The sequence below is a fragment of the Sinocyclocheilus rhinocerous genome, unplaced genomic scaffold (genome assembly GCF_001515625.1).
Source record: "Sinocyclocheilus rhinocerous isolate Xijiao unplaced genomic scaffold, SAMN03320098_v1.1 scaffold1409, whole genome shotgun sequence".
In the NCBI taxonomy this organism is placed as follows: domain Eukaryota; kingdom Metazoa; phylum Chordata; class Actinopteri; order Cypriniformes; family Cyprinidae; genus Sinocyclocheilus; species Sinocyclocheilus rhinocerous.
Window position 1 is genome coordinate 115,555 of NW_015650351.1, and position 16,903 is coordinate 132,457.

General features: G+C 35.2%; 1 protein-coding gene across 2 annotated transcripts in view; it reads left to right on the top strand.

Moving 5' to 3' along the window:
* The window catches only part of LOC107711794 (disks large-associated protein 4-like), a 139,589-nt gene that overhangs the window by 88,969 nt on the left and 33,717 nt on the right, over positions 1-16,903 (top strand). The window lies entirely within an intron of this gene.

A 16,903-nucleotide genomic window follows, 5' to 3' on the forward strand; every position in this document is an offset into this window, starting at 1 on the left:
CCATTCATGCTCGAAAACCCTCCAATGTGGCTGAATTAAAACAATTCTGCAAAGAAGAGTGGGCCAAAATTCCTCCACAGCGATGTGAAAGACTCATTGCCATTTATCGCAAACGCTTGATTGCAGTTGTTGCTGCAAAGGGTGGCACAACCAGTTATTAGATTTAGGGGGCAATTACTTTTTCACGTAGGGCCAGGCAGGTTTGGACAGCTTTTTTCCCTTAATAAATTAAATTATCATTTAAAAACTGCATTTTGTATTTACTTGCATTATCTTTGCGTAATATTAAAATTGGTTTGATGATCTGAATCTTTTAAGTGTGACAAATATGCAAAAAATTTAAAAAACAGGAAGGGGGCAAAAACCTTTTCACGGCACTGTATATACAGTGCCTTGCAAAAGTATTCATACCGCTTCACACATTTTATGCTGCTGCCTTACATTAAACTGCTTTAAATTACATTTTTCACATCAATCTATTCTCCATACACCATAATGACAAAACAAAAAATAGATTTGTAACAACTTTGTAATTTGTAACAATCAATGAGAAGGTGGAAGGACAGGTTTAAGACAGCGTAAATGTCAGTGTTAAATGTTGAAGATACATTTAAACATCTTTAAAACTGCTATCTCACAGATTTGTTTTCATTCGTTCTTCAGCGTTTTTGTTGTCCTCTGACAGACACTAAACCCCCAGACTGCTTGAGGCATGCCGGTTAATGTTGGACTGAATGTAGTTTGTTTCAGATGCTGTAGATCAGAATGTTGATTGATGGTTTATTGGATCACCTTTGACTTAGTTTTGCATTCATATCTGTGAAATATCGTCCCAGCCCGTGAAATGCTATACTATACATGCAAATGCAATTCATGTTGTTAAATGGAAGTGAAGATTCCATGCAAAACTTGCTGCTACGTTACTAGGACATAACTAGACTATTCTGAGTGACTGTCATAAATTCAAAATAGCATATTAACATACTACTCCATCATACTACTCTTTCTATTTCTTGCCTATTCCATTTCTGTATTGCGCAAGTGGGAAGCTCTGTTTCGGGGATTACGTCTCTTTATATCATACAGCATACATCGTACATACAGCACTAATGAACAGATGATCAGAATCCATCCGATGGCGGCTATGACAAGCCTGTTTTTCATGCGTTTAAACTATAAGAAGGTCAGAGGATGGAGAACCCCTACATATATCGCTCAACACAAATGCAGGTTTGAAACAGAGGACGACCGACCAACACCACTAGAGCAAAACCTGTAGTTTTGATTTGACATCCTGGATCACTTCTGACTTAGTTTTACATTCATATCTGTGAAATATCATCCCAGCCTGTGAAATGCTATACTAGATACGCAAATGAAATATCACTGAGATTTAAAACAACAGAAAAAAGTTGTTAAATGGATGTGATGATCCTATGCAAAACTTGCTGCCACGTTGCTTGAGTGATTGCCAGAGTGTTTCTAGACACTTGCTGAATTCAAAATAGCATGCTAACATACTACTCTTGCTATTTCTTCCTTACTCTTATTATCATTATATGGCAGAAATCATGAGAATGGTAGAATGCTGGCATGCTACTCTGAATTCAGACATAGCATCAGTTATCGGTTGCTGAGATGCTGTCTAGGCGGTCGTCCTCACAAATTCTGGTCTCTAGATACAACTCAGGTCCTTCTTTCACTATGTCTGTGGGATTTCACAGGGATGTTGTTGGGATGGTCACTCTAAGATATTCTGGTCTCTATATATTACACGTGTCCCTCCTTCAGTGTAACATTTACATTCATTTAGCAGACGCTTTTATCCAAAGTGATTCATCATGAAGAGGCAAAGTGCTCGCAATACAAAGTTTCAGACTAAAGGTCCTTGCACATTGAGTCCGAAATTTTCGTATGTGTTTTTTCGTGTTCGTCATCCTAAAAATTTGTCACGCACAGAAACCTTGCACACTGAGTCCAATGCGTATTCATTAATCCGTTGTGAAAAAACTCACAAAACAGTATTAAATGGAGTCTTCAAGCAGTGAGGATGATTTTGTTGTCCTCTCGCTTCTTAAAAAGAGAAAAAGAAAGGAAATATTGGGTCCATGCAATCCTGAGATATAGAGAAGGAGCAGCAGGATTATCACGGGCGATTCAAAGTTTACTTCAGGATGTCAGTGGCTCAGTTTGATGCTTTGCTAGCGATACTAGAGCCACATATTAAAAAAGAAGACCACCAATTTCTGTGAACTCAGTGTGCAAGGATTTTACAGTGCTTTGTGCTGCGAGATGAAGTGGATGAACTTGACAATCGCCACTCTGGATTTTGACTTTCGCTTGTACGGTGGCTCTGAATTGTCAAAACACCTCTCAAAATGCTTGCTACGGATGCGAAAAACGCAGAAAATCGAACCCGATCCGAATTTTTTAGTGACGGATGAAAGTTTCGGAGGCAGTGTGTAAACGTGATTGACACAACGTGAGGTCGTATTTATTTTTCAACATGCGAAAATTTCTGACTCTGTGTGCAATGGCCTTTAGTTAAGATTAGTACAAGGCAAAACATGGAGGGATTAAGAAAAAGTGAAAGCAAAGTTTTTTTTTTGCTTGTTTGTTTTTTAAGTAGGATGCAGTCAAATTTTGACAGAAGAGATGTGGTTTCTGATGTCACTGGAAAGTTGACAGGGATTCAGCATTCTGGATAGGATGGGAAGATCATTCCACCAGCCAGGAACGGTGAACGAAAATGTTCTGGAAAGTAATTTTGTGCCTCTCTGTGATGGTACCACGAGGCGTCACTCACTCACCGACCGCAGGCTTCGGGGGGTGAAGTAAACTTGTAAGAGTGAGTGGAAGCAGTAGAACGTGGTGCGTGGTGTATAGCATTTCTATACGCAAGCATCAATTTCTTGAACTTGATTTGAGCCGCAACCACAAGCCAGTGCAGAGAGATATAGAGAGGTGTGATGTAAGCTGTTTTGGGTTCATTGGTGACTAGGGCTGGGACAATAAATCGATGCATCGCGAATCGAGAAATGATTCTGCATCGATTCTGAGATTTTAACATTACTCAGCCGAACGCACAAGCGCTCTTCTTTGTGAGCATTTGAGTGTGCGGTTTAAAACTAGCCTAGAGCGCCATCTGCTGTTAAAAACTAAGCTCGGAATCGATTAGAGAGAGAATCACGATGCATTCCGAAAATCTCAGAATCGATCCACAAATGGTGATGCATCGATTTATTGTCCCAGCCCTATTGGTGACCAGTTGTGCCGCAGGATTCTTAATCATTTGTAGAGGTTTGATTGTGCATGATGCTGAAACCTGGACAGCCCTAAATTCAACACAAGAAACAATTTCCTACAAGTTGCAGTCTTACATGCTTTTCCGCCGCCTTATTAGTGCAGATAATTACTTTTATCGGCCGATACCGATTATTGGCCCCTATTGCGTATATTATTGCATCCCTTATATATATATTAGGGATGCAATCATATATTCAATAGGGGCCGATAATCGGTATCGGCCGATAAAAGTAATTGAATTTAGGGCTGTCCAGGTTAAAGCATTGATGCAGCACCATTAGCGCAAGTTCTATTTGACCCTATGAATCACCTGTAGGTCAAGCCAGGGTTACCAGGTCCATTGTTTTCCCTTCACAAAACATTGTTTTTAACGTGCTTCCCATCCAGCAATCACAAAGAGCTTTGTCCTTTGTTACTTTTGACAAAAAGCAAAGTCTCAGATTTCAAAACTTTTACATTTTTTGAAGTCTTTTATCACAAAATTCAAACAATAAATGCCGCATTGACACTCTTAAATGTGGCGTGACAGGACGCTTTAGCCATTTATCAGTTCAAGTTACAGTGCTAAATAAACATGAATGAACAAGAAATAATAGGCTTTGCATACAGTGGTTTTACCGTGGCAAAGCAATGAGTGAAGTACAACAGCCACAATACAAAGTAATTGATGTCGATCTATTTATAACACGCATCTCAACACTCAGCCATTAGCACCACCGCAGGATAGATCATCAAAGACGCAATCTGCTTAAACTTGCTCTCCTCCCCTTCAAAATCATAATTATCATCCACAAAGATGCAGAACACTTGGAGACTTCAAAGGACAGGATATGGCATGACAGTTTGGACGCCTCTGGTCCTCTGCTCCGCTCGTGGGCTGAAATACTCGAGGACTGTGGCAGGATGAAGTGTGTCGGAGAGCTCTTATATGATCAGCGGAATAATATAATTATTTAATATCACATTTCTGAGATTAGCAAGGAGAAAAAGATAGCAGAGGATTATGCAATCAAGGCTCTTGAGTTCTTAAAGGTGTTTGGGAACACTGAGTTCTGCAGGACGTCACAAAAAAGATCCTCATATTTTTTTTTGTATGAAGTTGAACACCAGATATAAAGGATGACAAGTTGCTAAGGGTCGGCAGACCATTATATATTATCGGAGTAATTTTAGATCACTCTTACTGTATATTTAACAATATAGTTGTTTGTCTTCCTTGAAATTTGAGAAAAAGGGTTTACATCAGGGATCTGCAACAGAGCGTCCCACCATTTTTTAATTAAATAATTTTTTTTTTTTTTGTAAAATACAAAAGAAAAATATGTTAACGTTTTAAACTATTGACAGCTATTCAAACGTATCTGTTTATTTGTTTTGTTTTGTTTGGTTTTTACTATTGAAAGCTAGTCAGAAGTGTTTGTTCATGTTTTTTTGACTATTGATAGCTATTCAAAGGTTGTTGTTTTTTTTTTTGACTATTGACAGCTAATCAAAATGTTTTAGTTCATGTTTTTTTATGTTTTTTATTTTGATTATTGACAACTTTTCAAAAGTATGTTCATATGTTTTGTATTTTATTTTATTTTCAACAATTCATTTATATCACAATATACTATAGTTTGTTGTTTTGGATATTCAACAACATTTGGTTTATGTCAGGGATCTCCAACCGGGTGTTTGCCAAAAAAAAGTAAAGTAAAGTAATATTGAATAAACATTTAATTAGAATTTTATTATAGATTATAGTAGATATTTAGCCATAAACTGATTCTTTACAGCAGGTAAATGAGCATTGGTGAAAATAATGAATAAAAAATAAAATTGGTGAAAATAATAAATAATACAATTAAAAAATTTTAAATAATACAATTTAAAAATATAAAATAATATTTGCTAAATATGTATTTAAAATGAAATGAATGTGAAAAATCTTTATATATTTACTTATAAATTGTGAATAAAAATATAAAATATACACTGAAAAACTGTCCAAAAATGTTGTGTTTAACTTCTCAGAGCAAGTAGGTTTGTTTTTGAGGTGTATTTGATGTTAAGATATATTGTTTAGATATATATCGCTCAGCTCTACCCCTGACTAGTTAAAGCACTGAAAGGAATCAATGTTAGACTGGACATCCATCGGCACTGAAACGTGTTCGGCAAACAGAGAAAATGAGAAACTAGTGTTTTCTTAGTGTAACTCTCACACTCTGAAAGCAGCCATTTCTCACACTCTCACGAGTCCAGCGCCAAACCGCACAAAGATCCTGAGTCATCAGCCTCACAGCGACGTGTGACATCTCTGTTTCTCTGCTGCGGGCGCGTGAATGGAGTTTTTTTTTGCAGTCTGATCTCGCGGGGTTTGGTCGTTATGTCAGCGATGGTCCGTGGAGCTCTGAGAGAAACAAAGCGAGGGAACGTCTGACCCTGTGACGGAGAACAAACCCCCTGAGAGAGCGGCCGATGTGACCCGGCACAGTCAGTCAGACGCAGTGTTTTCTACAGCACGTGCTCTGCCAATGTCTTCTGTGTGCAGTATTCTGAATTAATCTTCAGCTGATTTTATTCTAGAGAAACACTTTTAGAATTTAATAGTATACACTATCAAAAGCAAGATTTCTGGCAAGATTTTTTTTTATTATTATTCTTTTGAAAGTCTCTTTTGCTCACTAAGGCTGATAAAATTGATTTGATTTCAAAAATACTATAAAACAGTCATTTAACATTTAAAATACAATTTTGGATAACTGTTTTCTATTTTAATATATTTTAACATTTTAAAAATGTATTCCTGTGCCAGTATTTGAGTAATCAAATACTCAGCAAGGTTATTATAGTAAAAAAAAATTAATAAATAAATACAAATATGTTAAACTTTAACTGAAATAAAATAAAATATATATAAAACGTAAACTTATTTAATTTTTTTATACTTATTACTTTTTTTTTTTTACTTATTTAAAATTTTTTTAATAACTCAAATTCAATAACTAAAAACCAAAAACCAAAACACACACGAGTAAAGACTATATAGACATCTAAAGGGTTAGGTCACCCAAAAATGAAAATTAGACTGTGTTTTACTCACCCCCGAGGCATCCTAGGTGTGTGTGACTTTCTTCTTTCAGACGAATCCAGTTGCTGTTTTCTATTTTAATATATTTTAACATTTTAAAAATGTATTCCTGTGCCAGTATTTGAGTAATCAAATACTCAGCAAGGTTATTATAGTAAAAAAAAATTAATAAATAAATACAAATATGTTAAACTTTAACTGAAATAAAATAAAATATATATAAAACGTAAACTTATTTAATTTTTTTATACTTATTACTTTTTTTTTTTACTTATTTAACATTTTTTAAATAACTCAAATTCAATAACTAAAAACCAAAAACCAAAACACATACGAGTAAAGACTATATAGACATCTAAAGGGTTAGGTCACCCAAAAATGAAAATTAGGCTGTGTTTTACTCACCCCCGAGGCATCCTAGGTGTAAATGACTTTCTTCTTTCAGACGAATCCAGTTGGAGTTATATTAAAAATTTTCCTGGCTCTTCCAAGCTCTATCATTGCAGTTAGCGGGTGTTTCTGTTCAACAGTCCAAAACACGTCAAATAAAGCGCACTCATCCGTAATAAAACGTGCTTCACATGGCTCCGGGGGGTGAATAAAAGCCTCAAGTAGTGAATCCATGCGTTTTTGTAAGAAAAATATCCATATTTCAAACGTAATAAACACTTTTCTATCACTTCTGCCAACTGTCATAAGCGGAAGGCTTTCCGGTGGATGACGCAGTACGTCGGCGTTGTGTAATTGGTGACGAATGCGGAGAGAGAACAAAACAAAACACTGGTCACGAATTAGAAGTACAAAACGAGGATTTGTAAAGAAAAATGTGGGAGGATTTTGATATAAGCCAAGAGGAAACTGTATTTCCTTTGTTAAAGGCACAATATGTAATTTTTCGCTACTGGAGGGCGTGTATTCAAAACAAACAAAGAGACAAAGGCGTAGTTTGATTGTGGAATCATGGGAGTTGTGGTCTTCATCCCCACAGCCGATGCAATCCGACAGGACTCGGGCAGAAATCATGTTCATGGATGAGCTAATGTGGTGCTAATGTATTAAATATTTATTAACGTTGCAGAGTGAAGCGGAAAGCCGTCGAAGCGAACGAGGCCGCTAAATGAACGCGACACACGGCTCGAAAGCAGTGGAGCTTTTATTATGCCACAGTCAACCGCTTCCGCTCCTTCCGGAAAGCAGTGAAAGTAAGCTGCACTGTTTTATCATACTAGATACATTTGAACGTTCTGTTATAATGCTACTCTGTGCGGTCGTCACCGGTCTATTAAAACATACAACATATTAAAGCGTCTTTGGTGTTTCCATGTTTTCTACAAAACAAAACCGGAAATCGAGGGGTTATGACGTCATTGGCAGGCGACACAATGACACTATAGACACGCTCCGTGTCACTAGCATATTAAAGCGTCTTTGGTTTTTCCATGTTTTCTACAAAACAAAACCGGAAATTGAGGGGTTATGACGTCATTGGCAGGCGACACAATGACACTATGGACACGGTCCGTGCCACTAGGTAAAATTGCTTATTTCTCTGGATTTAAACATTCTTCGAAACATTTGGGATAATATAAGTACACAAGTCAGCAAAATATATAACACTGTTCTAGTGGTTTTTGGATATTTTAATAAAGAAATCTTACATATTGTGCCTTAAAAGTAAGGAAACTTTTCTTCCTTTGCTCCTGTAAACAAACTCGGGGCGCGCGCGCTGCGCATACATCCTGCGTCATCCGCTGGAACGGCTTCCGCGTATGACAGATACCGGAAGTGAGAGAAAAGTGTTTATTACGTTTGAAATATGGATATTTTTCTTACAAAAATGCATGGATTCGCTACAGGAGGCCTTTATTCACCCCCCGGAGCCATGTGAGGGACGTTTTATTATGGATGCGCGCGCGCTTTATTTGACGTGTTTTGGACTGTTGAACAGAAACACCCACTGACTGCAATGATAGAGCTTAGAAGAGCCAGGACAATTTTTTATATAACTCCGATTGGATTCGTCTGAAAGAAGAAAGTCATATACACCTAGGATGCCTCGGGGGTGAGTAAAACACAGCCTAATTTTCATTTTTGGGTGAACTAACCCTTTAAAAAATGAATAAACAACAAAATTACTAAAACTTCAACTACAATTAAAATGAAAGCAGAAAATATATAAATAAAAACTCATTCAAAGTGTTAATAAGAATTATAATAGTATTTATACTAAAATAGTTTTTGTAAAATAATAAATAAATAAATAAAAAATTGAGAGCCATTCAAAGTATCTGTTAATGCTTTTTTGTATTATATTACATATTTTTTATGTTTTTATTATAGTACATATTTAGCCATTTTTTTCAGAAGGTAATAATAAAATGTAAAAAGTATAAAATATTAATTGTCAAATATATATTAAAAATGGATATTATAAAGACAATCTTGATATATTTATTTAATAAAAAATGTTATATATATAAAAATGTATAATAAAAAAATCAAAATATTTAAAATACAATTGTAATTTGTATTATTTATTTAGAAAATTATTATTAATATTGAATATTAATAAAGAACCCCACTGGAGCATTTTTTTTATTTCTTATTTATTTTTTTCGTATTTTACTTTTCTTTTTTATTAATTATATAAATTAATTTTCCTATTTATAGTTTTTTTACACCAGAAACTTCTATAGGAGCTCTGCTGTGATTGGCTAACCAAATTGCTCAGTACTGAATTAAATATGAATATGTAAATTTGAAGGTCATATGTTAATGAGCTCACAGTTGTGATGTCAATAAGGTGGGGCTTTATAAATCATTTGATTTATTTATTTTTTAGTTTAGTTCTATTAAAGGGATGAGCTCTAAATTCATAGATGTTAGAATATGTCTACATATCAAACTATGATGTACAAAAGAGCAAGAAAACATTTGCATTTATTGCATTCATATTATTTAGCAAACGCTTTTATCCGAAGTGACTTATAGATGATTAATGCAACAAGTGATTCATATTAACATGTGCTTTGTAGGTCTGTGTTAATAAAAGCTTTATGTGAAATGTGAGTTTATGTAAAGGAGCCGCGTGTCTCTTAAGGATCCTGTAGTTGAAGTGAACATCCTCCTCCCGTCCTTCACTCTTCCTGTCCCTTCACAGGAAGCGGTTGCGAGCCGGTGTGAAGCGTGATAAATGAACGCAGCGTTTGCTGTCTTGTAGCCGGGAGGTCGCGCTCAGTTCATGACATTGATTACTCGTGTTAAGTGCTTGAACGTGGGTCACGGTGAGTCCAGAGAGATTCAGAGATCCGCTTGAGAAGAGCCTCATCCTGAAGAACAGCTCAGAAAATGAACTGATTCAGGTCTGAAATCTGATCGGAAAGTGCAATACATGCACACCAGCTCTTCTGTTAGATATTATGGTATTGAACTACACTACCGGTCTAAGTTTTTTTTGGCTTTTTTTATGTTTTGAATGTCTTCTGCTCACCAAAGCTGCATTTATTTGATCAAAAATACTGTAAAAATTGTGAAATAATTTTATAATTTAAAATAACTCTTTTCTACGTGAATATATTTAAAAATGTAATTTATTCCTGTGATGCGCAGCTGAATTTTCAGCATCATTACTCCAGTCTTCAGTGTCACATGATCTTCAGAAATCAGTATAATATGCTGCTTTGCTGCTCGAGAAACATTTCTGATTATTATCAGTGTTAAAAACAGTTGTGTTGCCGAATATTTTTGTGGAAACTGTGATGCATACCTTTTTTAAATATGTGGGGTACATAAGAAAAAAATTATACTTTCATTCATGAAGGATGCATTAAATTGATTGAAAGTGAAATTAAAGGCAAAAATATTTCTATTTCAAATAAACGCTGTTCTTTTGAACTTTCTATTCATCACAGAATCCTGAAAAATAAAATGTATCACAGTTTCCACCAAAAAATATTGTGCAGCACAACTGTTTTCAACATTGATAATAATCAGAAATGTTTCTTGAGCAGCAAATCAGCATATTAGAATGATTTCTGAAGATCATGTGACACTGAAGACTGAAGAGTAATGATGCTGAAAATTCAGATTTGATCACAGAAATAAATTATATTTTACAGTATATTACAATAGAAACCAGCTGTTTTGAATTGTAATAATATATCACAAATATTACACTTTTTACTGTATTTTAGTCAAATAAATGCAGCCTTAGTGAGCAGAAGAGACGTCTTTCCAAAATATTTTTAAAATCTTACCAAACCTAAACTTTTGAACAGTTTAGTGTTGTTTTTATTTATTTTCTGTTATTATATTTATATAATAATATTTATATATTTTAAATAGTTGTAATATAAATATTTATATAATTTATTATACATTTATTTATTTTAAGTGTTCTTGCTCACAAATCACCCTGAATGAGTATTTAGTTAATCTGAATTAAAATATTTAATAAGTAAATAAATAAATACTTATCCAGAAATGACAATCATATTGATCATTTTTGTCTTTATAATCAAAATCAAATAATGACTTTTATTTTTGTTTTTGTCACCTAGGTGGGCTATTGATGAATGTTAACCAGTATCCCGCATTCAGTCATTGTTTTCAGCTACAGTTGTAAATATTAGTGTCTTTTACCATCTCTACAGCAGTAAATCGTTAGCATTGGGACACACAGAGATGCTCTGGAGGCTGCAGCTAACCTTCATACGGGTCAGAAACGACGCACAATAGTGATGCTTGTCTTTGCAAACAGCTGCAGGCTTCGTTTCGAGGTCTGAATGCGTGTAAGATCTGCTGTCAGGCACATTTTAATAAAGGCCCAATAATTCAGTCCTTCAGCGATCAGCGCAATCAGCGAGCAACAGAGACTGCTGTCGAGTGACGGAAGTCATTTGTGCAGCATTCAGATCCAGAACAGATGCGTTTGATGCCTCAACAGAGCGCAGGAAGCTCGTTTATTTCCTAGTGAACTCCAGCACGACTCCAGCGCTTCATGTGCGCTGCCATCCTGAGAGGAAAATCAGAGCGTTTCAGAGTCCTCATTTACTCATCCTCATTCTGACCTCAAAGGACTTGCTTGCTTTTATTTGCTTTTTATTGTTTGCTACACAAAATGAGACGTTACGCAGCACAGGGACGACACTGATACTGAAAAATATGGGATAAATTATATTTGTTAAAAATATATTATTAATATTTGAACAAAATTGAATCATGTTTTTCAATTTGATTATTTTATAATATATAAATATTGTTAATGAATAATAAATATATAATTATAATTTTTTAGATGTTAAATTAATTAAAATAAATTAATTAAATTTAAATGTCATTTTTATTTTATCAAAGCACAATAGTCTAATGTCTAATGAGAAACCTGTAACTTCACCAACACAAAATGAAGATTATAACTGAAATATGAAATATGAAAGCAGAAGAAAGAAGTTTAGCTGTAATCACACGGCGTCTCTGGGTCGGTATCACGGAAAGAGAATTATCTCAGTTCATCGTTCATCACACTTTCATATCTCTCTCCTCCTCATCCTCTTATGCTAATGATCAGCACTGATCTGGAAACAGACTCTGCTCTTCCTCATTAGAATAAGCTGAGGAGTCTCAGTCCTGTTTTCTCACAGACCTGTTCCCATTCCCCAGGTTTAGTTTGTTAAACGCAGCCCATGGATCCATCAAAGGGCCGTTAATGACTTTCTGAAGCTGACAGGTCTCCAGAGGGCAGAACTGCTGTAAATGACCGGCCGCAGATGCTTCATCGTTCAATCCCCGCCACAGTCAGACGCGCTACAATATATATATATATTAGTAATTTTATTGTTTTGACATTTTTAGTTGTCTTTAAAGTTTGTTATTAATATTTTGAATTAGTTTTTATTTTTCTATTTTAACTTGAATTTTAGTTAAAGTTTTAGTAATTTTGTTTTGTTCTGTCATTTAGGCTATGTTTTTTCTTTGTAGTTTGTATTAAATTGTATTTCAGTTTTACTTTTAGCACATCAAGTTTAACATATTTAATATTTTTATTCTTTTATTTTATTCTCTTTCAGTTGAAGTTTATTTTTAAGTAACAAAATGTGTGGTTTTAGTTTTAGTTAACTATATTAACCCTGAAACATTGCTTTTGTTTGTTTGTTTGATTGTTTTGTGTGTGTGTGTGTGTGTGTGTGTGTGTGTGTGTGTGTGTGTGTGTGTGTGTGTGTGCAAAAACATATTTCTCCATTGAGAGCCATTTAAATGTAGCCATGTATTCTTTTGTAGCTGTTCCTTTTTTTGCATGTAGCATAAATTAAAAAAACTGTACAGTATAGCAGATATTTCACTAGCGATCGATTTGTTTTGGAGGGCTTTTGAAAGAGTGAAATGTATTTATATTTTCCCTGTACGATTCTCATCACAGTGCAAATAAAACACAATGCATGCTATAATAAGTGCTTCAAATGCTAGTATGCTGCATGTACGCACACTTACTAGTTTCCATGATTTATTCAACAGGCACAGCATAAATAAAAAAAACTGTACAGTATAGCAGATATTTCACTAGCGATCGATTTGTTTTGGAGGGCTTTTGAAAGAGCGAAATGTATTTATATTTTCCCTGTATGATTCTCATCACAGTGCAAATAAAACACAATGCATGCTATAATAAGTGCTTCAAATGCTAGTATGCTGCATGTACGCACACTTACTAGTTTCCATGATTTATTCAACAGGCAAAATCAGGTTATAGTCTCAGGAATAATTGTTATTTTTCAGTTTCTTTATGAAAGTGGATGGATGGTCAAGTCAGTAGCATTGCATTGTTGGACAGATGTAGTATGCTTTGTTGTTTGCTACAAACTTCAGCAAATGTAGCAGGTCGTCTGGGTAATGTAGTATGTATACAGTAAATGTGTGTGCTGTGTGCAGTACAGACTGAATACTGCAGAAACATTGTGATAGTGTGCTGTTTACTGTCTGTCTCAGTGCTGTGGTTGTGTTGTGGTCAGTAATCTCACTGTGATCTGTCCCGCTGCCGCGTGTCCTGCTTTAAATTCAGCTTTGGGCTTCAGTGTTGTGAGGCTTTTCTTCGAGGAAAAACCCACCGAATGGATTTAGATGAAACACTTTCCAAAGATGATTAGCATTCGGTTTATTTTGCTCTTTTGGTTTCATTCACATGATGCAAAACATTCACGCATATTTTTGGCTTCAATCAAAATATTTTTTTTTTACGTATTTATTTTGTAAACATTTTCATTATAGATGATCATTTTGTTTTCACATACCTCACATAGCCAGACTTTTAATATGCCTCGTAAAGTTTAGTTCATAAATAATGTCTAGTTCATAATGTAAATAATTTACTATCATTATTTAATTATATATACTTAATTAAAAATGATATATTCTTAATTATGAATTTATTACATTATTATTAATAATTAAAAAATTAACAATCTAGTTAATAAATCATAAATATTTAGATTATAGGTGATAATTTAATACAGTTAATTAAGAAATATCTTAAAATGTTAAAATATCGTAAAACGTAATGGATTTATGTTAAATAACTTGAAATAAATATATATATTTACTTCTTACTTCTATATATATTACTTCTTATACGCCCGTAAATGATTCATGTTTCACCAGATGTTTCACCAGATTTTGACATGTATCAAGTAAAATTCTAAATAAATAATATATAATATTATATATTATTTTGTTTTTACTTTAACGTTTTAGTAATTTATTATTTATTAATGTTAGTTTATTTAGTTTTAGTTACTGTAGCACTTAGTATTTTATTTTTTTATATTTATATGTTCTGTTTTTACTTACATTTTTGTTATTTAGTTTTAGTAATTTTGTTTTTGCTGTTTTTTTTTTTTTTATATTTACATAGTGTTTATTGTTTTTTATTTATTAATTTTAGTTCAATTAGTTTTACTTATTTGAGTACCTCAACCTTAAAGGAAAATAAAAGAATTTTCCTGGCGAAAGATAAAAGAAATCATACGCGGCGCGACGTGTTTGGTGTGCTTAATAATAATGTGAAACTCTCGTGAGGAAAAGCCACTCCAGCGACCTTCAGCGTGCCGTTTGCAGTTTGTTTAAAGGTTGGAATAAAAATTCTGTTGCCATTTACTCACCCTTGTGCCATATGGAGTTTAAAAGATGATTCATATTCAGTATGATTATCGATTGCACTGACACTAGCATTTGAGCAAAATCTGAACCGAATTAAGCTGAATAATGACACACTTCTGTCTTTTTAAGAGCGGCTTTACAGCTGAAATGAGGCCTAATTTTGCTTCATAACTGATTAATTCGACAACATTAATACTGTTAAACTACCATATAATTAGGTTAAAAATATATTTTTTTGTAAATTAAACATAACTAGTGGGCTGCATAAAACATGTAAACTTAAAAAAAAAAAAGAAAAAGAAAATTAGAAATGTTTTGGCAACTAACTGAAATAAAATAAGTTTAAGAAATACTAAAATTAAACTGAAATGAAGCTAAATAAAATATTTGTAATTTTTTTTTAAACTGAAATAAAATAAAATAACTAGATGAAAATGCCAAGGCAACCTTTATAATTTTCTTCAGGATCACAGTTGGTGACTTTCAAATGCGTGCAAAACGACTGTCAAGTGAAGGCGTTTCCTCCTCGTGAACTCGCGTGAGGTGTTTGTAATGGCCTCGGGTGAATGCTAACGAGCTGCTCAGGCTCTTCGACGGCGCTGTGACTCATCGCGCGCCGCGCCGTGCCGTAATGACAGATGAAAACAGCTATGTTTAGCATGCCAATAGAGCTCTTTGTGAGGTTTTGTGAATGGCGCTGCCTGCCATCGGCGGAGACGTTTGAGTCGATGTCTCGGGTGATTCGGCTCTCGATGAGTGTGTGACTCCCAGATGATGAAGACGCGGGTTTCATGAGCCTCAGGGGCGCGTGTAGAATAATTGTGCCGCAAAACAGACTGAATGTGAGCATGCGAGAGTTCGATTGGGAAGAATTTGCATGTAGTCTATAAAACCCGCGGCAGATTGACTGTGCTATTTGAAATAATGAAGAAATACACTGCAAAAAAAGGCTTCCTCGGTGTTTTGTTTTTTGTTGCAAAAACCTAAATCTAAAAATTCTTAAGTCAAGATGTATTTACTTGAAATGGAAAATACCTTTAGATAGGCTATTAAGGGGTCATTCACACAGAACTCGTCTTTGCGTCTAAAAACACAAGAGGCATATTAAAAAAACAACAACAACAACAAAACGCAGCGCTGAATGCCTCCTCTGGCATGTTGCCGCCAAATAAAACAGTTGCCATGCCAACTTGCTATTGTAAACAAACACTTGCCCCGCCTCCGGGTTCTTCTGAGTGGTCCACAGTTTTGGAACATATTTACTCTGGCCGTTTCCAAAGACTATAGAATACCCAAGACGTGTCAGTCTTATACTTTTGAAAGAGGAAAAATGCAACGCTTAACATGGCCGCTCAAACGCAGGAAGCCCCGCCTTCTGAGCAAAAGAGCCAATTGCTAATCGGTAAAGTCAGCGCGTCACTGCAGCTGCCGTTAGAAGTCCCTGTTGCTATAGAAACAGTCAGCGTTCTTAGACGTGCGCTCAGGACTGCGTATGCGCACTGGCTGATCTATCCTGAAAAATAAGCTTTTTATAATGCTATTTGAGCAAAAGAAACAACATTTATGACACAGTTGTTGTCAGATTTCATTGGTGATTTCAAATATGACATTTAATCATAAGCTTAGTGAACAGTTTTGGAGAATTTGATGATTCCCCATACAAAGTGATAGGAGCTGCACTTGCATGCCCGAGAGGCATTTCAAAGATGGCCGCCGAGTGACATGACTTGCCTTAAAGGGACTTTGCCATTTCTCAATATGCGTTCTTCAGCGATCTTGCATCCTTGTGTTCTCGCTCTACGTCATCATTAACCGTCAATGTTCAATTCCAATACTCAAGAACGCAAGTACAGAGGACGCATGAAAGTGCCCGGATGTGTTCTTGATATCGAGGATGCATCGAGTGCAGACTTGAGAGAATCGAGCCGTTAGAAATCCCAGAAAACGCTGCGGGCGCCGGTGTACGGAAGCCTGCAAGCTTTAAACTCACTGCCTGCAAAGTCATTGCCTCATAAGGCAGCGAGGCAGCAAGTCAGCTGCCTAGGCTTTCGGACGCAGCCAATGTGTTCAGATTTTAAACACGTGGCACTGTGCTTCTCATCTGGTGTGCAACCGGCTTAAGTCTGTTTCTTAAATGAATTTTAAACACAAATATTTAAAGGGGACATGAACTGCCTTTGTTTTTTTTATTTTGTACTGTTCTCTGAGGTCCACTTATAATGTTGTCAAGATTTTTACATCAAAAAACATAATTTAGACAATGCAAAGACTGTTTTTTTTTCCACAACTTGGCACTGCACAAGGCTAAACAGGCAGTGATGTAGAATTGGTGGGCGGGGCTAAACAGGCAGCGATGTAGAATCGCATTGC